Consider the following 26,355-nt stretch of genomic DNA (forward strand, 5'->3'; position numbering starts at 1 on the left):
CATTCAAATTTGTAGTAATCTATTGAATTAGATAACATCACCCATAAGAGGATTGTAACATTTATTGTTTTTTTTTTTTCTGTGTAGCCTTCAAATCCTGTCCTGATTTCACCAATTTCCATTAGAAAAGTGGCTGTATAGTTGAACACGAGAAACTTGATAATTCCATATCAAAATGAAAATGTTTCAGGTAACATCAGAAAAAAGGTAATTGGACAGGACTGATTTTTAGTATGAAAGGTGAAATTCTACAGTAAATTTTATTTCAAACAAAAAATTGACAAAATGCTTGTCAAGAGTAGAGCCTATCAAATTTTTATATCTGTAACTGTCTACAAGATGATTTCATTTTTCATATACATAATAGTTGCCAATATAGTGTAGGTACACTCTAAAATACCATTAAATATATTAGCAGTACAAAGTTCTATAATATTAGTATGACTAACTTCGAGTATCTGAATTGATGATGATGATGACGATCATAATAATAATAATAATAATAATAATAATAATAATAATAATTGTTGTTGTGGCGTGGAATATGGTGGTGGTAGTTATGTAATAACATTAGTACTACAGTATCAATAAAAAGAATTTCATAAATATAAATATCTAATTTTAGAAAACACGGAAATTTTACTTGAAGCAAGTAAAGCGATTGGTTTGGAAGTAAATTCCGAAAAGACAAAGTATATGATTATGTCTATGATTATGTCTCGCGACCAGAATATTGTACGAAATGGAAATATAAAAATTGGAGATTTATCTTTCGAAGAGGTGGAAAAATTCAAACATCTTGGAGGAACAGTAACAAATATAAATGACACTCGGGAGGAAATTAAACGCAGAATAAATATGGGAAATGCGTGTTATTATTCGGTTGAGAAGCTTTTGTCATCTAGTCTGCTGTCAAAAGATCTGAAAGTTAGAATTTATAAAACAATTATATTACCGGTTGTTCTGTATGGTTGTGAAACTTGGACTCTCAGTTTGAGAGAGGAACAGAGATTAAGGGAGTTTGAGAATAAGGTTCTTAGGAAAATATTTGGGGCTAAGAGTATGACGTTACAGGAAAATGGAGAAAGTTACACAACGCAGAACTGCACACATTGTATTCTTCACCTGACATAATTAGGAACATTAAATCCAGACGTTTGAGATGGGCAGGGCATGTAGCAGGTATGGGCGAATCCAGAAAGCATATAGAGTGTTAGTTGGGAGGCCGGAGGGAAAAAGACCTTTGGGGAGGCCGAGACGTAGATGGGAGGATAATATTAAAATGGATTTGAGGGAGGTGGGATATGATGATAGAGACTGGATTAATCTTGCACAGGATAGGGACCGATGGGGGGCTTATGTGAAGGCGGCAATGAATCTTCGAGTTCATTAAAAGCCATTTGCAAGTAAGTAATTAAGCAAGTAAGTAATATAATTACTGAACATCTGGAAGAAAATGAACTCCTAAGATAACTTTTCAAAACAATTAAAAAAGACGTAACTCTATTAACAAACCATAGGTACTGTCCCAAAGTTATATTATTTTAAATTGTTCACTGAAACATTTTATTTTAAAATAATATTAATTACATTACAGTGTTATTTGCATTTAACCAAAAGTCATCATAATGGTATAAAGAATCTTTTCACAAAGGAGATCCGCGTTCAAAAGCCGTAGATTCTTGTGACGAAAGAAGACGATGTTAACAGATTATCCTCATAGAAGGGATTTCATTATGTAGCCAGCCAGGCATCGATTTCACGGGTACACAATGAGGATGTGTGTGAGCGTTACGTGTGTTTTTGTGTGAGGGAAAAGAGAAAGAAGAAGCGGAAGATAGAGGAAGGAAGGAAGAAAGAGAGGATGATGTATTCCAGGCGTATCCATTATATCCCGAGTAAAGATCTGTTGGTGTGTATACGCCATTATTTAACACTGTAGTTTAATTTACTTTATGTCCAAACTTAAATGGCCAGTTTAAACATTTTACCTGTCGAGTGCCACTAAATATAGCCTACCTATACTTACGGATTTGTCAAATTTGGCCTAGAGATGCTCAATACTGAAAATATACAATCGCATGCGTATCAAGTTCGGTGAAATGAACATGAGGCTTGTCCTCTTGGAGGAAGGGGTAAGAACGATTAAGATGCTGAAAAATTGCATAGATCACAATTTTTCATTATTACCTCTAATCTCTATGTCAAAGATGTATAATATACAACACAAAAGAACACCGTTCCCACAAACAACGTCTCACTTCCCTCCGCCCCTATTGTAGTTTCATTTATAAAGGTTTATTAAGCAATGAAGATAATGAAAATAGGATCGATTTTAATTAATCACAGTTTCGTGTAATTAATTTTGGTGCGAGGACGTCAAATAATCCATTTTCTTCCGAAAGTAAAAATGACTAAATTTCATGCGTATAATTGACAGGTGATTTGACTTAAGGCAATCTTAATTCTTTATTTTAAGGTTTCTTAAATGTTATGTTTTATTTAACGACGCTCGTAACTGTATTATATCAACGTCGCCGGTGTGCCGGAATTTTGTCCCGCAGGAATTCTTTTACATGCCAGTAAATCTACTGACATGAGACTGTCGCATTTAAGCACACTTAAATGCCATCGACCTGGCCCGGGATCGAACTCGCAACCTCGGGCATAGAAGGCCAGCACTATACTAACTGCGCCAACCAGGCCGACTTAAAGTTTCTTATATTTTATTTTTCTTCACTCAGATTTACGTTAAGCGTGAACGAAAATCATCCAGCAGCTTAGAGGAATACATAGGCATAGAGACAAAATAAATAACTTCTGATATCAAGCATGAACACTCGTATTTCTGTATTTTTTTTTATTCTGAAATGATAGCTTTACATTATTACAATATTTTATCTATATTTCGTATATTGGGTGTTCATTTCAAAGTGTGTCATGACGTCACTGTTGATGAGTCAGCGATTTGAAGCGAGTTTCAGCTTTAGTGTCAGAGAAGTTGCCTATTAATCAAGGCGTTCAATCTGAACTTGAGAACGTGTACGGTATAACTTGAACGTCGTAGCAATAGATGGCGGTCTGTATGGTGAGTGTGCTACCATAACCTCTTTCGAACTGTGTTTTGCGCGGCCAAGTCGTATGCAGGGTATTTGTTATCATCGGTTGCGTACGGCAACATTCCACAACACAAATCACGATCCATGTTGATCGTCGAAATCAATGTCAACAAATACGTAAGTAATCGTCTTAACCCTCTCCACATATCCCGACAGTAAGAAAAAAACTCACCTCAGTACATGTTTCGAAACATGTCACATTCCTGCCACTACCGGCGTTACCGTACGTATCGGTAAGTACTCTTATGAATGAACGCCGTACTTGCTGGGCAACTTCTCTGGCGCATAAGTAATACACCTCTGCGGAAGTGTAGGAAGATTGAATTCTCAAGGCTCATCGACTAGCCACATGACGGCATAAAGCGAGCCATAACACACTTTGAACTGAACACCCAGTAGTGACAAAGTACAATTAAAGTTGCTACGTATAATTACACAAACATTTTCATGACTGTATAACGGGTAATGAAACGGAAGCAGAAACAGGTATGTGAAGAACTCTACGTTGATGTGAAAGGTCAAGAGTGCTACCAATATTCGCTTCTCATCGGTATACTGAATTGATGTTATCTACTTCTCTTTTTTAACGGTAACAACAATTTTTAGACTTCCATAATGCTTAGAAATACACATGGAGGACGGAACTTGTAAGACTTCTTGGGATACTGAATTAATAGTAGTAATTTGACATCTAATTGTACTAGATAAATCATGCCCGTACCTATATAAACTGGAACAGATGGCGTGATTGTCAGCCAACTCAGCAATTTTAAATGCAATTACGTCGGGGCTCCATTTCAAGAGGGCACGTCTGAGATTAATCAGGCATTCTCTGCAGTCGGCGCTCAGTGTGATTCAATTTAATATTACAAATATATCATGGCAAGTATGAAATAAGACTGCTTCTTTCCTGATGGTTAAACTGCGTTAGTACCTGTACTTGCATCAAATAAATGACCATTTATTTCTACTTTGTAGCAGTAAATATGTACATATGCCAGAACAGGTTTCCTTTCAAGCACATTTTGAAAGAAATTCATGAAGTACAAATGTGAATTGTAACCAGCGTTTTCTGTAAAATTTACTGTATAAATATACAGGGTGATTAAAATATATGTTACAGAAGAATATGGTAAATAGAGGGCACAAAATCAAACATTTTTCATTTGTAGCAGTAAATACATATGCCAGAACAGGTTTCCTTTCAAGCACATTTTGAAAGAAATTCATGAGGTACAAATGTGAATTGTAACCAGCGTTTTCTGTAAAATTTACCGTATAAATATACAGGGTGATTAAAAATTTGTTACAGAAGAATATGGTATATAGAGGGTACTAAAACAAACATTTTTCATTTGTAGCAGTAAATACATATGCCAGAACAAGTTTCCTTTCAAGCACATTTTAAAAGAAATTCATGAGGTACAAATGTGAATTGTAACCAGCGTTTTCTGTAAAATTTACCGTATAATTATACAGGGTAATTAAAAACTTATGTTACAGAAGAATATGGTAAATAGGGGATACTAAAACAAACATTTTTCATTATCCAATGTGTGTCCTATCTCACACCGCTACGGCGCTGCACCGTTTTAGTGTTATGAGTGTTTGCCACATTGTGATTGTTTGTTATTGTCTGTCGTTTTTAGGTATATTTATTGAAAGCTCAGTCATTACAGAGTCAATATTAAAAAATGGAGCATTAGGGCCTGAGAGAACTAGCCGATGTGCATTTGGATTTTGCATCAAAACGCAGTGATACCCCAGTTCGCAAGATGTGTATTGTTCACTGATGAAGCAACTTTTACACGGAATGTTATTTAAAAAAAAAAACACACAACAAGCACATTTTGGAGCAGACAGATCCATATTTCATTGCAGTCAGATCTCATCAGGTGCGATTTAGTGTCAATGTGTGATGTGGCATCATTAACGACACAGTACTCGGTCCACATGTCATGTCAAATCGCTTAAGGGGAAAAAATTACAGAGACTTTTTGTGAAAACATTCTGCCCATTTTATTGGAAGGGGTACCACTTGCAGTACGCACCAAGACATGATTCCAGCATGACGGAACTCCTGCGTACTTCAGTCTTGCGGCAAGGCAACAGGTGACGACAACATTAAATTTGGGTACGGATTGGTAATCAAGGTCCCATCCCATGGCCAGCAACATCACAAATCTTAATCCATTTGACATCTGGTGGAGACATCAGGAGACCTTAGTGTACGCCACACCTGTAGACCATCTCGATGATCTTCTTCCACGGATTGTCGACGCTTGTAACACCTTATATATTACACCTGGCATATTTGAACAGATGCGGCAGTCAATGCTTCGATGATGCCAGTATTGTTTACAAGAAAGAAGGCGTCAGTTCGAACCTCTTCTGTAATGAACAAGTTGTCAAGCGGCATTGTTTGTTGTTTTTCATTGAAAGCTTAGTCATCAAAGAGTCAAGCCACTGGCCCTTGAATGAATGACTGCCTACAAGCTACTACAATGAAACGAGTGTAGCGCCGTACTGGTACGAAATAAGAAACCCATTGTTTAAAGAAAAATGTTTGTTTTAGTACCCTCTATCTACTGTATTTTTATGTAACATAAGTTCTGAATCATCCTGTAGAATGATTACTGAAGCGAGTTACCGTAATATTTATAATACATTACACATCTACACATAATATAAACATAAACAACAAATGCATACACATCTATTCATACATGTACATATACATAACACACACAGAATAAAAAGTAACTAGAAATCTAGTTGACACGCGTTGGATTTCAGAAAACCAGTTGAAACTTTCTTTCTTTTAAGGGTCCCTTCAGACGAGACCACTTTTAGTGGCGCTGCTAAATTTTTGTAGAGGATTTTCCAGTCTTCCAGTGAACATGGACGTAGAAGGAGATACACTTTTGGCAAATTTGTTCATACGTAGAAAGAATAGACGTAAAAACAGAAGAAGAGTCTGAGTTCATCCATTAGTTTGGAGAGATTAAATCGAGGACTATTCCATATCTTGTTTGGTGATTTACATCAGGACGATAACAAATATTAATTTAAAATTATGCAAATGAGGAATGATCTGGCATAAAACATATTTTTGTTTACTTTTTTTAAGAATTCAAAATTAAACATAATAGGCTCCAACAGGAAACCAACCATAGCACGTACGAGTATAATTCAGTCCATACCTGTAGAGTAACGGTTAGCGCGTCTGGCCGCGAAACCAGGTGGCCCGGGTTCAATTCCCGGTCGGGGCAAGTTGCCTGGTTGAGGTTTTTTTCCGGGGTTTTCCCTCAACCCAATATGAGCAAATGCTGGGTAACTTTCGGTGCTGGACCCCGGACTCATTTCACCGGCATTATCACCTTCATCCCATTCAGACGCTAAATAACCTAAGATGTTGATAAATCGTCCTAAAATAACCTATTAAAAACACGAGTAATTCAACCAATATACTAGAAATAGGTTTCTGTAGGGTAATGGCAAAGTCGAAGGCCGTGGTGTAATTGAACCAGGTTCGAACCTGAGATCAGCTAATTTTTCATCTCTGTGTTAATATTTTATTTAGTACATTATTTTAGATGCGTTGTTTTATTTTAACGTGAAATAAAGGGGATATTACTACATAAATAATATATCCATAATTCGCATTAGTCCAGCAATTTAGCCGTCTATATCTATATTATTATTATTATTATTATTATTATTACTCTGTAGTGACATTTTTCTAATTAAACCTGTACACTGTCGTGACGGTGCAGGGAATTTGTGGCCCAACAGTCGTCCGTCAGCAGCGCTACTGACGCGCGTTCGAAGAGCTACTAACGGGCGTTCGCAGCGCCACTAAAAGTGGCTTCGTCTGAAGGAACACTAACACAAACTTCGTGTGTTCATTGCGTCTTCATGCTTTGTCTTCAAACATATTTGCGCTCTGCATAACAGCTTGATCAGGTTATTAATTAAACTGGTCCATTATCATGATCATGATAATGAAATGTTAAACCCATTTAGTTCTCAATATAATTATCTGTGTATCTCTATCATGGCTCTTTCCATGTGAAGTCATCTTCCGGGCTAATAGGCTCGAAGCTTAGAAATGCGCCCTCTCCGATTCTCAAATAGTACTATTCTACGTACGTGAAGTATGGACGTTGGTAAGAACTCAAAAAATAAAAATTCAATCATCACAAATGAATCGGGGATTGCAGAAACAGCACATGTCATGAAAACTAATTTTTTCAGAAGACACAAAAACCGGTATTACTGATGGTAGACCACATCATTGGTTATAGTACTGGCTTCTTCAGACAGAAGCCTAATATATGTGTCTTTTATACCATATTTATTAGAATATAATGAATTGTTAATTAAATAAATCAATATATATATTAGCTTGACACGTGCTGTTTCTGCAAGGAATCAAAATTGTAGTATAATAATTTCAGTTCAACTAAGATTTATTTGTCAAATTAGGGATATAATATATACATAGGCCTACTGTGTACTTAATACATAAGTGCAGCATATAAATGAACTTATTTTTCCACAATAGGCCACTGAAGAATATTATTGCAAAATTCTTGATATTCATGTGGTATGTAACTCATTACTTTGCGTATATCGTAAATCTTCTCTCTTTGAATTGACACGATTTTGTCTGTATATGCCAATGAAGAAGGTAAATATGGTATTCTCCTTTGTACTTACGAGCCAACATTCTCATGGGGGCAGATAAAATAATTAATCTTTTGTCTTCCACCATTTTAATAATGTCAAAAGAAGTGCTTAAACAAATTTTGGCCACTCGAGCGCAATTATGAAGTCCGTAAAAAAATAAGTTTCCTTGGGGCCGTTTACGGAACAGAATTTCATGGAAAGTTTTATTGGAACAGATATAGCAATTGTTGAGTTATTTTTCAACGTATTCACCACCAGAATTCCGTGGGATCAATTTTTGTGTCCTTGTATCGTAGATGTCTGCCGTCTAGAATTGGAATCAATGTGTCTGCACATGCCTTAGAGTCTTAGACATAAGTTGTTTCTGCGCGCTTCCAGGATTTCACAGGTCTCCAAATGTGAGACTGCTATACTGACATATGCGATTTCTGCATGAAATGATAGACCTGTATCAACAGTTCATGAAACTCGAACAAACTCATTTTGCCAAAAATAGTGACGTGTTGTTTCTGCAATCCCTGATTCAAATGAAGATCCTATCTTCAGTAGCAGGATATTCCTTATTAGCAGACAGCGGATTTTCGGTTCCGATACTGAGCGTTAGGTGTACATCAGTTGCAGGGAAATCATTGCCACGCTCCCTCTGAACACCAAGGGATGTGACATCTGTCGCTGTGTAGGGACAGAAAATCCGCTGTCTGCTTATTAGATCATAAAAGAAACGAGTTGGAAACAAAGTGACAGAATTAATAAACAAAATCTACGACAATGAAGTGCATTGGAAAGAACACGTAGAAAGAAAGAATGAATAATTCCAGGCTACGGAAAATTATGTTTGAATAATATCCAACTGGAATAAGAGATGTTTGAAGCCCTAGAAGACGCTGAATAAATAACCGACTGATGGGGATAGAACGGACTGTAGACGTCCAAATCTTACGACGACGATATTTTAATTCGATTGAAATTTTTCCGGTGTTTACAGCTTTCTTTAATCAATTTGAATTAGCGAACAACTCTCGGAGTAGTAAGTCCAAACTTGAATTGTCATTGTATAAGAAAATTTTAATTTAGTTTCTCTTATTTTATTTTTAGAATCTCCCAATGGAAGGGTTCCGAGCCATAGTGGGCCAAGCGCCATTTATTAAAAGTGGAGAAAACAAGGTTTAAAGTTAAGTGAATACTATATTTTAATGAAGATTGACATATCATTTAGTTTTAATGTGTATACTTTATATTACTTGCTATATGTTTCCAATGAATTATGGTAAAGACTTAATTTTAACCCTTGTTTTCCAAGTCTTCAGTAAACAGCGCTTGGTCCACTATGGTTCTGGACCCTTCAATTGCCTCCACACAATGATACGGAATACTCTACAATAAGAAGATATTTAATGTATACTATAGATTATATACTGCAAGAGCCCACGACATAAATTTGCTGTGTAACTATCAAAGGTTATGAATAAGATCTGATAAGGCTGCTAAGAACTGCTGAAGTGTCTAATTTCGCTGTCTTAACTGATCGATCGTAGTCTTCCGCGAGTTGTTTCAAGGCTTGTTCCCCTACGCAAAAACTATTCAAGAGCGGAAGTGCGGGTTTCCAATATCATTATTACGTAAAAAAAAAGTAAAACTATTTTAAAAGTCCTCGCAACTCCATAGACTAACCTAGTGGTTCGCAACCTTTTTTGATTGATGACACACTTTACTGAACGCCCATTGTATCGCGACACATTTATTTGTTTTTATTAATAATAATATAATAACAACAACCAATGCTTTTATTCTGGAGAAAAAGGTGGTGGAACTCTGTGTAGAATATTTTACAGCGGACGGGGAGATGATTACTGTTCACTGCAAGGGAATTTTGTCGTTTTTAAGCTCCTTTTCGTCCAACTAAGACTTTCAAGGTCTAAGCGGGATTCAAAGAAAAATTATATTAAAAACTTAGTTATTCACACATATTTCGGTTTCATGATGAAAAATGCAAGAGCACAGATAACTTCTTTTTAGTGTCGGACATCCAGTGTTGTACATAGGTCGATGTTAACACGCAATCGAAAATTATAAAAAAAAACCAAAGCAGCAATTTGGGTGGCATTAGAAAAAAATAAAGGTATGTGTCGAAAATCCCAACCTATCTATGCTGGATGTCCGATAAAATATTTTTATTATCGTTTTTGAAAACTCACCTAATTAAATTAATGTGAAGTCTGCCCTTGGTGAGTTGCACAGAGTTTCTCTATACGTGGCTTTATGATTGACAAGCCAACAGTAAATCGTTTTCAAGATGCAGCAGTCTGTTCCTTTGTTCAGGTTTCACTATTTCCATGGTAGAAAATGCTGATTCACACAATTATGACAATGAAAACGGCAGTTACACATATTTTTTTTAGTTTATTCGGTACCATCGACTGATTTGATAAAACACTTCCGCATATAAGACACTCGAGATTTTGTTTATATTCATCGCCACGCCACGTAAAACCATATTGCAAGTATTCATCATTATATTTACGAAACGCAGTATGTTTTTGTGAACTCAGAAGGGAATTTTCGCTCACTTTATTTGAATTAGCACTGCTGTCATCTAACTCAGAACTTTATTCAGATTGTCTTTTTCGAATTTAAAATTTGTCCATGATAAAATCTAAATAAAGCACTTTTAACAAAATAGTCGCACTATCACCTGCTCACACGTATATACTGAAAGTGACCAATAATATTATGTTCTGACGATTCTAGTCTCTATTTATTACTAACTGTGAAGAGTAAACGAATTACTAAGCATTATTGCAGTGTTCACTTTCATTCGAATTATCGCCAGGCAGAAAAATTAAACTGAGCATTGTTGCTGGTGTTCACGTTTCATTGGTAAAGTCTGTCTCAAAATAAAATGTACCATATCAAAGACTTCGTTGTAAATAAAAATTGCGTTGTAAAGAGCCTTTCTGGATATCGTAAAGTTTATTTTTCAATTTAAAAATTTCGCGACACACTCCATTGGGTTGCGCTACACACCGGCTGGGAACCCCTGGACTAAGCAAACAGGGTCAGTTATGTCTTCCTGAAATTACATTTCTTGCTATAATTAGTTCGGAGCAATGCAGTCCATGGAAATTAAAGTAGCAAACGAAAAGGTCAACAGGAAAAACAATGTGCATGAAAATCAATCCGGCCCAGGCTCGTGTAGTTAAGAAACCGGGCAGAGCCACTGGATTTCAACTGGCTTACAGTCGGAGTCAGTGATTGTTTTCCGTGTTAACCGATGAATATAGATGTACACAATAAACCGTGCACAGTCAAGGTTGATTGTTTCCCTATTCTTTGTGAGAAGGTACCAAATATTGATGTACAGCACGATCTTGCTAAATGCATCGTCAAACATGAACAATTATCTGTTAAGAAATTATAAAAACCGTGGTGGAGCCATTAAATTATCGTGTGTGCAGATAAATACCACATCGATAGACTACCCCTAACCAGTTAACTGCAAGAAACCATCGGACCGGAACATCTGAACCTCGCAGAGCCCTGTTATTAACAGTCGTTTCAGTAGCTTTCATGCAGCGGAAGTAGGCCAAACTAATGCTTCTGCTTCGTACTACAGGAATTACATAATGAAGTACGTTCACTCTTAAATCGATTGTAAGTCCTCGAACTATTGGCGCAAAGAGGAAGAAAACATGCTGAACTGCACATTCTCACACCAGTTCAAGTTTGGCTCTCAAAAATGTATTTATAACTTTTAAATACGTTCACGTTAAACCACCCATGCAGCTTCCCACTTGCTTCTTATGCTCACGGCCATGCACTTTCCAGGACAACAAAGTGAAATTGAGTGTTTTTATTTACTCAGATCTTGTTCATGATTTAGATTATCTGGAACTGTGGGTTTTAGTTTGAATGCCGCAGCATTTCATGCCACTTATTTGTATGTCTCGTATTTCGTCCAGTTTCTCAAGCTGGTGATCAGGTGCAATCTGTTACTTGGAACAACTACTGAAGTCGTGCTGAGACCCACAAAATTATTAAAAATAGAATTGAAAATGATACCTTGGGTGGGACTATAACTAATGGTGGGAGTATTCGAAGCAAGTAAAGAGATAGGTTTGGAAGTAAATCCCGAAAAGACAAAGTATGAGATTATGTCTCGTGATCAGAATATTGTACGAAATAGAAATATAACAATTGGAAATTTATCCTTTGAAAAGGTAGAAAAATTCAAATACCTGGGAGCAACAGTAACAAATATAAATGATACTCGGGAGGAAATTCAACGCAGAATAAATATGGGAAATGCGTGTTATTATTCGGCTGAGAAGCTTTTATCATTCAGTCTGCTGTCAAAAAATCTGAAAGTTAGAATTTATAAAACAGTTATATTACCGGTTGTTCTTTATGGTTGTGAAACTTGGACTGTCACTTTGAGAGAGGAATATAGGTTAATAGTGTTTGAGAATAAGGTGCTTAGGAAAATATTTGGGGCTAAGAGGGATGAAGTTACAGGAGAATGGAGAAAGTTACACAACACAGAACTGCACGCATTGTATTCTTCACCTGACATAATTAGGAATATTAATCCAGACGTTTGAGATGGGCAAGGCATGTAGCACGTATGGGCGAATCCACAAATGCATATAGAGTGTTAGTTGGGCGGCCGGAGGGAAAAAGACCTTTGGGGAGGTCGAGACGTATATGGGAAGATAATGTTAAAATGGATTTGAGGGAGGTGGGATATGATGATTAATCTTGCTCAGGATAGGGATCAATGGCGGGCTTATGTGAGGGCGGCAATGAACCTCCGGATTCCTTAAAAGCCAGTAAGTAAGTAAGCATTCGAATAAAAAATACGAATTATTCGATTCTTGTAAGTTCTCGAGATATATCTCGAATGGTGAACAAGTATTCGAATACTTCGCTCAGATGGTAGATTCTGCAAGAAATTAAAAACGAGAACAGAAAGAAACTGTAGATGAGGAAGTTCTCGAGAACACCTATTGTTCATCAATTGTACATATTCGGCTAACCTCGCGGTAGTTGCGTGTAATAAAGACTTGCTCCAGATCGTCCCTCTCTCTCTCTCTCTCACCTCTCTCCTCTTTCCTTCTCTCGTCTAATTACGGAACGCAGAAATCAACATTTTTATCTGAAGTTACAGATAGTTACAGCACGTAATTGGAATTATATATATATATATATATATATATATACACAGTATATAAACTCCTCAAACTCCTGTGCTATCGTTATAGCTGCCATGCTGGATGCAGGATAAGAGAACCGAGAAGCGAGAACCTGTCGATGAGTATCAAATCGTTATTCGAATGATAAAAGTATTCGAGAACTTTTATTCGAATAAATTATTTGATTCTGCCCATCGCTATTTGGCTACATTTTATATAAGTTTTTAATACATTTTTTTATAATGTTAAGCATAATTTTAAAAGCTTGTCTCTTACACATGGAAAGAAACTTGTCACAGGGAAAAAAATAAACTTCTACAGAGAGGTTGAGGACTGTACGGTGACATTTGATTTATAAGGAGCAACTAAACCAATACTAGAAAAGTTCCATGGCTATAATAAATCGTTTATCACGCTTAGATACTCACTACTTATACACAATTCTCACAGTTATATATGGCAGGTAGACCGCATTTAACATCAGATGTCAGATATCTATATGTGACTCTACTGGGGTCCTTTTAAGGGGTTAGGTACAGCTTACAGCAGTTAAAATTTTCGGAAATATGCAACTTTTTTTTCGTCCATTACTGTATCTTATACAATAATGAAAATTGGTATGTGTAAAACAATGTCATTCTGCTATATGAAAAAAATGTTTTTACAATTTAAAACATTATTTTTTTTTTCAAAATTCAAAACGGTGGCAGTTCACTGTGCAGTGATGAAGCGTTTCCCTCATAACTCAAACTTATTAACTTTTCATGTTCCCTCTCTTTTATTTTATTGCTGAAACTCATATTTACAATATCATGCTCTTTCAACTACATTCCTTAATAAAAATATATGTGTTAGAAAACAATACTGATATTTGACCATTTTTTAAAATGATTTTTTTTAAATCAGACAATCTATCAAAGATAGAGAAGTCATTTTGCACCATATTGTAGATATGACATGCATAAATACACACTAAAAAATTTCATCACAGAATGTTAGATAATTTTTTAGTTATGGGGGAAAGACTTCATCACTGCACAGTGAACTGCCAGCAATTTGAATTTGGGGGAAAAAAAAATTTTAATTGTAAAAATATTTTTATCATATAGCAGAAGGACAGTGTTTTACACATACTAACTTTCATTACTGTACAAGATACAGTAATGGAAGGAAAAAATGTTGAATATTTCCAAAATTTTACTGCTGCAAGCTGTACCTAACCCCTTAAACAATTTCACGACTGCCTCTCGGATATGGAACATTCTACATCTGTTGGCGATCATCAGATCCGTGGGCACATCACAGTGACAGTCTGTTCATCTACATTATTTTATGAATAACTGTGAATGACGGAATGGTGGAATGACTATGGAGAAGACAGGAGTACTCTCAGGAAACTGCCCGACCATCATATTTAAACAACAAATATACTATTTAGATTCGCAGGGATTTGAAAGACTGTTTCCAGCATAAAAATTAGACGCTTTCATCTTACCGTGTTCTAAGTCAAGTTCTAATTTGTCCAATGCATAATTTATTCTGAAAGAAGGTAGCACTACGGCACGTTTTCTCAGGAAACTCACACCTGGACTTCGCACAAAGATGTTTATTTGTTTGTTTGTCTGTGTGTTTGTTTAGTCAACTGTCCGAAGACTGGTGTGAACCTCACAAGTGATATTAAGAAGGCACCACTTATGAAGCAACTAGACCAGGAGGTAATGGGGTAGGGTGGCCAGTTCCTTTCTGTCTCCATTGCATACATCGCCGACTAGCTACATATTATACTAGCATGACTCTTTGGAGTAATAAACAATGACGGAACTAAGAGTTACATATCGAAATACTAGTCTTTTTCAATGAAAAATCCATAGTGACGCTTGTGGCGGACAAGGTCGCAATTGGTTTTTTTTTTCTCTGGGTTCTCCCATAATAGACGTCTACATAATTCCGTTAACATTTCTCCATTTCGTCATCATTCCATAGCATTCTCAGAACGTCGGCTGGCGATGCACGAAGGGGTCTGACCTAGAGACGAGAGGGATTGCCTACTCGAAACCTAGGGACACAGCAAACCTTAGTGTAGTCCGCCGGTGTGGGTTTGGGAATGCGTCTAGCTTGACGGTTAGTGCAATAGATCTTGAAAGGTCGTTATGATGGGTGCCTCTCTCTCGAAATTCCATTCCATTCCAAGCTCAAATCCAAGCCACAGTGATTTAATCAAATCATAAATACTCTTCAGTCTGTCAGAACGATTCGTGCAAACAGCTACTTAATTATGTGATATGCCTACAATTCTACGGACAAGAAATCAACACTCGACATAAAATGGAGAGTTCTTTTCGCTATACTTGTACTCTATTGTCCTAAACGATGATTTTGCATAGTGTTGACCACATTATCAGAGAGTTTCATTATTTTCGTTTGTGCTGTTGATCCAAAATTTCCACAAAAGGACGAACAGACCAGAAAGACCAGTTTTCAATGATTATTTTTTTTATTTTAGTAGGTTATTTTACGACGCTTTATCAACATCTTAGGTTACTTAGCGTCTGAATGAGATGAAGGTGATAATGCCTGTGAAATGAGTCCGGGGTCCAGCACCGAAAGCTCCGCAGCATTTGCTCATATTGGGTTGAGGAAAAACCCCGGAAAAATCTCAACCAGGTAACTTGTCCCGACCGGGAATCGAACTCGGGCCACCTGGTTTCGCGGCTAGACGCGCTAACCGTTACTCCACAGGTATGGACTCTTCAATGATTACACAAAGGATGATTTTATATTTTTAATTTTCCTATCTTGTTAGTTCCAAAATTGTATTTCATCCTAGATCATAATAATATATACTCAGATTGCTCGGTCTTATAGGCTTTGACGGTAACAACTTTTGTAAGGATTACTACGCTGCATTCTAGTTGTTACATAAGGAGTCACGTCATAACTCCCATTTGAATTGCATTAGCGTCTGTACTGCCATCTTGTGTTTGTTTACGACGGACGGGTGGCGATCCTGGCGGTTGTTTTCGTCAAAAGTCCACACCTGTGGAGTAACAGTTAGCGTGTCTAGCCGTGAAACTAGGTGGCCCGGGTTCGATTCCCGGTCGGGGAAAGTTACCTGGTCGAGGTTTTTCCGAGGTTTTCCCTCAACCCAATATGAGCAAATGCTGGGTAACTTTCGGTGTTGGACCCCGGACTCATTTCACCGGCATTATCACCTTCATCTCATTCAGACGCCAAATAGCCTAAGATGTTGATAAAGCGTCGTAAATAACCTACTAAAATAAAAATTTTCGTCAAAGTGCAACCGATTTTAACATAAGAATGAGTAATCCGTTATATATGTGATCTGGGATTTCACCAATGAACTGTAATTTCAAAACATGAACTGAAAAGGCCTTCATTTGAATTCAACAGTTGTTGAAGGTTTCTTCTTCGTTGGCATATCTAGAGAGAATAATGTAACACAAGAAATAATACTGAAAACATTAACTATACAAGTCTGCTGCAAGTTATGTCTTCAGTGGTTATGACAGCGTGATTGACATTGACGTCATAGCTTCCCTACTGAGTTTCATTAAAATTGGCCGACCGAACACTCATTATACACGCAACACCCAAAACCTCGAAGATTTTTGTTTCACGGAAAAAAAATTTAAAAATTTCAGCACGCTACCCACAACAATTTTCATTAAGAGGTTAATGTGGTCGTGGACGGAATAACATGTTGTTATGTAATTTATATTAAATTTTCTACGTAGAATTTGTGTGTTGGAAGTCAACTGGACAATATCGATGCGGTCGGATGTTGGTGCGCACTTGGTTCCAGCTCGCCACCACTTCAATAGAACACGAAATTCAGTGATTTCACATGTTAACAGGGCATATCGATCGGGCCACTATTTGCAGACGGATTGAGGACAGCTCATCGACCTTCACTGCAGTGTAAACTCGTTTCCCCTTTAAGTATGAGGGTAGTTCATTTTGTGCAAGCATACGTCATTGTTTATCTTAATTTTCCAAGCGGTATAAAATCCTTATGTTAAACAAATTTAACTATGTAGGCCTAACAGAAAAAATCACTACATTAATTAATAAGGGAAATGATTGAGTAGATTTGTTTCCGCCTCTAATAGTCTTCATGTTATTAATACTATTATTGGTACTGTGTTTTATTCGAAGATGGTTATTCCGTTATTTTATTTTTAAATTTTGTAATTATTGGTTATACTTTGAATTTTAGGATTAAGCTCATTTATGCTATTCAACTCTGTTTATCATTTCCTTTTACGGTCCAAAGTTCAGTTACGTACAGAAAACTGAGGACTAACGTTTTGTACAGGGACATCATTTTATTTTTACTTCAATTTTTATTGTATCTGAGTTTTTGAATGTACTTCACTCCCACTCCTTCTACTAATGAAGTTCAACCGTCCTCCACACAGAACCAAGACCGCATATACAGTCATAGTAGCCTTACGGTCGTAGTAAACAGTATGTTCCAAAAATATGTGCACATTTTCCAGTGACGAAAGACTTTCATTATTGAATCATTTTCGCACAGATACTGTCGTCCATTTGCCTACGTCACATCCCGGTTTCCCCAACCAGCTTCTATTCGCCTCTCTGTAAATGCTAGTGGCTGGGCTGTCTTAGCTGTTTTCTGAGAACATTAATTTCTGTTAGGAATTGGACGTCTACGTAATATTATACAACTGTTCAAAATAACTTCAATGAAAGGGCCTCGTTAATTAATTAAATGTCATGTGATTTCCCCCCTTTCTACGACCCTGCGACGTGACCACTTGGACGGAGAGTAGATAGCATGTCTGAGTAATTTTATCTTTTCGGATAGGGCAGAAGTGAAGATTGAATTTACAGTACGTAAGGTACTCTTTTATAAAGTAGGTACAGAATTATTTCAATATGAGTTACTAGTACGAAGGACGAAACTGGTAATTGGAATTAGGTACAATCGTCTATAGTGCGATAATATGCAGATTAGAACTGAAATCTGTACCGAAATGAACTGCCACCATTTTCAAAAATATGTTTAAATATTCATATTATGATTATTTTTCAACTTAACCTCATTCTCTATATTGTACGCTAATGTGCTGTACACAGTATAATACACACTGCATAATTAATACGTCCGCATGGCCAACTCAGTTCGTGAGTAAAAACACTTATTGTTAATACAGTACTGAATTTTGATTAAACAAAAACCCAAAAACTCAAAATCACGATATTTCCTAGTTTACGTAAATGGTTGAACTACTTTTTCTCCCTCTTATACCTAGTAAAGTGATTTGTTTGTATTTTAGGCCAGTAACATCGAAATCCAGTCGTGGAAGGGGGTAGCAAACGGTGTTTCCGGTTCTCAGGCGATCCAAAGGTATAGACAGGTTAATATTAGAAACGTTAGTAGAAATAAAATGATGTCCCGGTATAATTTTATTCTAGGCTTGACTCGACAAAATACAAATACAAATACGATTATGTTTTATTTAACGCTCGCAATTGCCGATGTTGTATCAGCGTCGCCGGTGTGCCGGAATTTTCTCCCGCAGTTCTTTTACATGCCAGTAAATCTACTCATATAAGCCTGTCGCGTTTAAGCATACTTAAGGACTGTACCGGCTGCGTTACCCAGGCCGATTCTACTTGAGTAACTGAATTACGTCTTACATGTTTCTTCAACGTTCCCAAGATTTGGTTGAATTTTTTAATTTTATGGATATGACAGACAGAATCAGAAACAAAGCTGTGCTAGAAAGAGTAGATTAAGAAATAATGCTGAAACTGATCAGGAAGAGAAAAGGAAATTGGTTGGGTCACTGGCTGAGAAGAAACGTACTGAATGATGAACTAAAGAAATGGTGAACGGCAAGATGATGATGCCGTATAGGCGAAAAAGTTAATATATTTTCTTCTGTAAGATGTATTAGCAAATAATAATTTGAAACAAATGATACATCATATTATTAAGAAACTTTAAAATAAATTCATAAACTACAAAAACTGCTGTAACACACGTCAATTGGCTTCCAGACAAGCATTGCATCGATGTCATACTTTGTCGTACCCTTTCAAAGACGCCAGGCATTTCCTGATTTCAGTTACTGCGCAGGCAATGCTTGTTGCAAGATCTTCTTCAGAGTCAGTAGGGGTGTCATAAACCACAGATAGTAATAAAATTGGGTTAATGCATGATCAGAAAATAAACAAACCGGATCGAAGAATGATACTGCGCTAACGGAATAAACAAACTGGGTGATACAATTAAACTCATCATGCATTCAAACGAAGCATCCGAGTCTATGGGTTCATTGACGAAAAGTGTTTGAAAGAAGGTTATCTATCCGATCCAAAAGTCTGTCGAGATAATTTAGAAAGACCCTGTATTATCCTTGAACATTGCTGTTAATGCAATCCCACTTTTATGCAGACATATTACAGTTATTTTATTCATTTACAACAAATTTCCAACACTATAATGAGAATGGTTCAGTAACACTCATTAACAATAGTACAGTTTACCTGCTACTGTAGCAGGCCTGCTCTCAACTATCGGGGTGTGTTCATCACAGACGCATACAGCACCTCATTTCTTCTGACAATGAAACAATGAGTCATTTATCAAGTGCCTTGCAACAAACACTCTCAATGGATGGTTGTTCATGTTGTGCATAATGTAGTTGTTTTCAATTGGATGATGACGATGATGAGGTACTATAAAAACAATTGTTAATCACGGCAGGGGGGGGGGGAACTACCATTAGATCAACTTCGTCCATCATAAATTCCATTTTGTTTCTGCAGGTTTGAAATTTCATTCTCTGGGCTGAAAACACTATGTTCAGAGTAATGGTTCGCGTTACAATAAATAACCGGCAGAAAATCATTAAGAAAATTCACTTCGGTGTGATCAAGTCCATGAATCTAAAATACTGTGCCTCTACAAGTGAGAAATTAAGCCAAATTAATATTTTAATCATATGCTGATTAATTTCAAAGCAATCCACGGAAAATACAGGTTTAAGGTGTCCACAGGTGGAAATGCTTCATATTATAAAAATATTTCCATATACCATATTCTTATAAATTTATGCATTTTTAGTAAGTTATTTTGCGACACTGTATCAACATCTCACGTTATTTAGCGTCTGAATAAAGTGGAGGTGATAATGCTGGTGAAATGAGTCCGGGGTCCAACACCGATAGTTACCCAGCATTTGCTCATATTGGGTTGGGGGAAAATCTCGCAAAAAACCTCAACCAGGTAACTTGCTCCAACCGGGATTCAAACCCAGGCCACCTGGTTTCGCGGCCAGACGCGTCAGCCGTTACTCCACAGGTGTGGACTAAATTTATGTATGTATAGATGAAACATTTTTATTTCTCGAAATGTTTGCGAGTAAAATACTAGAAAACTTATCTTTTACGCATAATATTGATAACCAATTAGTCATGAATGTAAACTAAATTATCAACGTAGACCCCCCATCAACCTCCTTTCTACCCTTCTTTCTTTCAGCGGGGTGAGACTTTCAACCCAAGTTCGCGTAAAAATATATGCAGACTTCCTGGAAATTTGATCGACACAAATCAGAGCTCCTACTTAAGCCAACATAGTCTGCCATGACAGGAAATATCTAATCTCAAGCGAGAAAAATATAAATTATCATTTTCGTTTCAAAGAAATTAAGATGATGTTCACTATACGATGAAACAAAACAAGTATTGGGCTACTTAGAAATGCAGAAGAGAGTACGTAACATTTTACATATAGGTACGTTAGAATTTTGCCAGAATGGATAAGCATTGCACATTTAATGACTAAAGCTCTCGCAGGAAAAGAAGCAATTTTTATTGGTCCGTAATGTGTATTTTTGAACTCCAATCAGCTTTCCGTATCACTCCGCCAATGGGAACTGGATACGACACTCGCCTTTCTGGCGCCACATAGGAAGGCACACTACGTCACCACATAGATAATAATAATCCCAACTTTCCTTCCGCGCTTATCTGTCTGTCCGTCCACTCGCCCCATCATCCAGCTGACTGCCATCACTCCGCTGCAATGCATCGGGGGAATGCTGTTAGTTGCAACTTTGCGTTCTGGCCCTGTACCTACCACGTGCTTTATAGAGTCTGCGAAAGTCTAATATTTCTTCCCGACCACTGCAGTGTTTGGTTCCAGTTTGGTTAGTTGCCACCACATAAAATATTTCGAGGTTCCCACCTAGCCATTTAACGTCGACATACAATTGAGAATGGAGAAATTAGTCCGTAGACCGTATTATAATGTTCCTGAGATGGTTTTTATTAGAGATGGGTAAAAAAAGCTGGAACAGAAACTGTTCCACAATTGAAATAACCTGCTCCAACTGTTCCAAGAGTGTTGTTACACTGCTCCAGTGATCACTTCAACGTCCCACAGGTTCCAAGAGATAAAAGGCCCATTCACAATGAAAATTAAACATAACCGTAACATAAACACAGAAGCTTGTGCCCAGGCTACCAAATGGGATCATTCACAATGATTCACATAAGCATTGACATAAACATTACCGTAAGACGTTAACATGACAGTTTGCAAACTCCAAACTTTCGTGCTTATGCTTACGTGATTTGCAAACAGAACACTATCGTGGAGCGCTGAAGTATATGACAGAATATGAGGAAATGGCGTCGTTGTTATATTTCCATGGTTACCAAGTATGTTTGCGGTTATGTTTATGTTCCCATCGTGAATGATGGTATGACTTCTTGATTTTAATGCAACGTTTATATTCTTAAGTTAACGCTTACGTTATGTTTAATTTTCATTGTGAAAGAGCCTAAAGAGTTCAATTTATAAACAGCTTCCCTGCTATTTTGTTGTCTGCAAAGACCACGTGTAGCGCTATCATCGACCTCCAATCGAAAGAAGATACAATATCGATGTTCCACACGGCCTTCTTGCAACAGCAGCCTATAGAGGACAGCGCAATTTAATTTTACGAATTAAAGTCCCTAATAAATCTGATATTAAAGATTATTAGCCGCCCATTGATGGAGAATATGTTCATGGTGCCCAAACATAGTGTTAATTATTAATATACCGCGAAAATATTATCGGCTAATGTCCTATTGTTATTAAACTCTCTAGGGTTATATGGGTATTTGTACTAAAATCTATTCATTTTGAATTGTAGTTATTTACTGCACTCTTTAACAGTAACCTACGAAAAATGACTTTCGTCGTCATAATATACTGAATAGCTGATTTAAAGACGATTCAAGGGCCTTGAAACATGTTCCTGAAGCAGATGAGAAGTTGAAACAGTTGGCACTGATGTTGTAAACATATTCTTATGAAACTGTTTCTTTGAAACTGTTATTTTGAAACAGCTTCGTTCATGAAACAGTTACAGTCGAAACTGTTTCACAGAAATAACAGTTTATCCCATCTCTAGTTTTTATTGTCCGAAGAAGAGTAATGAATATAGTTTATTATGGTCAGAATCGGAAACAGATACAACTTATGAAACTGAACAATTATTTTTATTTTCCAATAAAATTTTATATTATTATTATTATTATTATTATTATTATTATTATTATATCATTAACATACTAGGTGGAGCAAAATTTATGGTACAAAAAGAACAATGAATTGTAGAAGAATGTTTGCATATCTAGAAATGCAGTTTATTTGCAAACAATATAAACATTTTGCCATTTACTTTAATGCCAACAGATGCTTATTCTTTTTAAATTACATCCGGTAAATACTCTTCTTCATTCACTTCACAAGTGTGTAGTCGACTGGGGATCGCCGAAAAAGTATGGGCCAATAATTCTGAATTTGGCTACACCGCACCATACTAACTTTAGGGCTGTGGAGGTGGAGTTTCACGAAGAAACTGAGGGTTGGTGTCTGTCCAATACCGGACGTATTGCTTGTTGATAAATCCGTTAAATGGAAATGTGCTTCATCCGACATAAGTAAATTAGGCAGAATATCGTTGTTCTCAGCAATCATTTTTTTAGTTGCACACAGAATGCTGTTCTCATCTGCCGGTCAATTGGACGTAACTAATGAACAACTTTCAGCTTATAAGGATGGAATTTCAAATCTGCTTTCAATATCCGGTGAAGCAATCGCCGGCTGATTTGCACTGTCAGGGAATGTCGACGTTCTGAGCGCTGTGGACTTCGTTGCATTTATGCTCGAACATGATTGACATTATCAGGCGTCCGGACGGTTCTTGGCCTACCTGACGATTTCTTGTTTTGCACTTTTCCATGTTCCCTCTAAGACTGGACCCATCGCACAATTGTCTGTCAGGAACACGATGATGACGATGTCCCTGGCGAAAGAAATGCTGAACTGCGATTACACCACAGTCTAGTATACTGTATACAGTCACGAAGCTCAATATGTAATAAATATGCATCCATAGATAGTTGTTAACGACTAGGATCGCTACTGTCGCCTCATTACAGACAATGCGAAATAGTACCTGCACAGTCTATTGTTTCCAGCAACCTCATCAACTCAAGCTTCGTGATTACACTATTTAAACGAATAAAAGCTTCCACATCTTGAATACGTATTTGTATGGATCACTGATTCATCGAAAATGAAATGGCAGACCTCCTGCAATAAAACAACCAATTCCAAAGCCGCCGTTGCTATGTACTGCTATGCAGCATTGTATTATGTAAATGTACCATAGTCTACATTTTCTTGTATTTTATTTTTCAGCTGGGTAGGGATTATGACAGACGTATATAAATTAAGAGACATAGTTTAAAAACCATATCATTAAAAGACTTTACAGAGTCCGTAAACACTAGTATGTTAAACTGTATTTTGGGGCATTACTGTTGATTTTTATTTATTTATTTACTTATTTATTTATTTATTTATTTTTACTTCTTGAGACAAGAATTACATTTTAAATTACGTTCAAGCACAAATATGTCCGGAATACTAGACACCATGCAATACGAGAACTTATTGCTAAAAGTCTTCCTTCCTTCTACGAGGTTCACCAAGAAGTCCACTGCCTTGCAAAAAGAGGGAAGTTCTCGGCGAGTTGACATCATTGCCATTTATAGAGGAAACGACACAGTACAGTAATTATCATCGATCCCACCGTGCGCTTTGAAACTGCAGTTGAACAACACATAGCAGTACATGAAGAAAAGAAGACCATCTATGACCTTAAAAATTGAATACTTTACGGATTATTATCATATAAAGGGACAGATTGAAGTATTTGGATTATTGTTCGGAGCAAGGGAACAATTATTTTATTATTTATTTTTTATTTATTTATTTTTTATTTTTTTTTTAGGAGGACTTGTTTTGGGTACAAAGCACGTACGGTCAGAAGACCCGTGCATTGGATGTTATACAAAATGATGATTATATAAAATTTGTATGTATAATATTATTTATTTTATTCCAAAATTCTCAGTTGAACGTTTTAAGCCTTTTGGAATTTCTTTAAAAATTTTGAAAATTATTGCTGTAGACGTAATGAAATATTCTGTTCTGATTTTACGTAATCACCTGTACACCTAACTTTCTTTATATTCTATCTGATTACCAAAGCTCGGAACTTGGGGACTTGTGTCGTGTGCTTGAGTAAGGTTACAGGTACAACGTACACAAAGCTCACGCTGCAAGTGCTCAGGGACAGTCGTATGTACTAAGAAAGTGGTCACATCGAATGACAGGAAGACGAACGACGAAACTGTGTCATGTCGAAGCCAATGACATTCAGGGAATTATAGGTAAACGGTCTGTTTCAGGAATTAGAAAATATGTGTTATTCGAATGGGTATTATAGAAGTTAGAAAATACATTTTTTTTTATTTTAGGCACAGAATTTCGTGAAGGAATTCGGAGGAGATACATTACTTTCTTCGAATGGTGAGTTTATATTTTGTAAGTTGTGTCACACACGAACAGAGACTGGAAACGGGCATTCATTGAAAGACATTGCAGTCCCTTAAATTGGTGGAAAATTTGTCCATAGCCATGGATCAAGTATAGAGGGACCTGCCTTAGCAGTGACACACTAATTGAAAACTATTTTCGAGAAAAATGTAGGATATACTTATCTTTCTCAGATACGAAATCAGCTAGCAACTGCTGAAAATCGAACAGAAAACAGTGACAGTGAAAACATTCAGTATGTTAAGTTTTCTCCCGTGAATTAACGTGACGTGGAAGTAAGTTTCCTCGTTTCAAATCATATTTAACGACCAGGCGAAGAAGTTATGGGTTCGAAAATCTTGGAATGTACGTAGTCATACACTGTAATAAAATGTATAGGGAGAACAGTAAATTTGATATATTTCTCGTGTTTATTTTTATTATATATATGCTATAAAATTACGTGTTTCAACCTACCATAATACTATCAATATGTTGTTCCAACCACAAACCAATTTTATAACAGACCTGACAGTACTTCCGTGCTGGAAGCGGAAGTTTGTTGACATTGAAGTCGGGTCGCTTAACTACGTGCAAAGACACAAGTCCCCAAGTTCCGAGCTTTGCTGATTACTAATATTTATTGAATAAACGTACTTTTCCAAGGGTAGCTTCCATTTTAAAATAATAACCATAACACAAATACGATGAAAGAGTAATGGAACGGAGAAAAATTCTCTCCGGCGCCGGGATTTGAACCCGGGTTTTCAGCTCTACGTGCTGATGCTTTATTCACTAAGCCACACCGGATACAACTCCGACGCCGGTTAGAATCGTCTCAGATTAAGCTCCAACTCTTGGGTTCCCTCTAGTGGCCGCCCTCTGCACTACGTCATAGATATCTATGAACGCAGGACCGAAGTCCACACATGTGCTGAGGTGCACTCGATATGAGTGACTAGTTGGCCGGGATCCGACGGAATAAGCGCCGTCTTAAATCACGAAGTGATTTACGCATATCATATATATTATTTTAATGTACCGAAGTACATATGATATTTCCATGCAGATATTCTGCGTTATCATACGATGAAAGAGTAATGGAACGGAGAAAAATTCTCTCCGGCGCCGGGATTTGAACCCGGGTTTTCAGCTCTACGTGCTGATGCTTTATCCACTAAGCCATCATCGTATGATGACGCAGAATATCTGCATGGAAATATCATATGTACTTCGGTACATTAAAATAATATATATACCACAAATGTTTATTTTTATTTTTATTTGTTTAGTATGCTGTGTCTTTTGGCAACCCTTACTGAAGGGCAGTTATCCTTGTGGAATTTTGTATATATGAGGGAAAATTGAACAGACGTTTGGTGGGTTTATTTTGCATTAGATAATTATCAATTTTAAGTAT

The 26,355-nt window shown here is 36.8% G+C and overlaps 1 protein-coding gene across 2 annotated transcripts in view; it reads right to left on the reverse strand.

Moving 5' to 3' along the window:
* Nucleotides 1-26,355, reverse strand: part of RapGAP1 (Rap GTPase activating protein 1) — a 1,064,866-nt gene that overhangs the window by 492,450 nt on the left and 546,061 nt on the right. The window lies entirely within an intron of this gene.

Source organism: Periplaneta americana, chromosome 5, assembly GCF_040183065.1.
Source record: "Periplaneta americana isolate PAMFEO1 chromosome 5, P.americana_PAMFEO1_priV1, whole genome shotgun sequence".
NCBI classification, from domain to species: Eukaryota; Metazoa; Arthropoda; class Insecta; order Blattodea; family Blattidae; genus Periplaneta; species Periplaneta americana.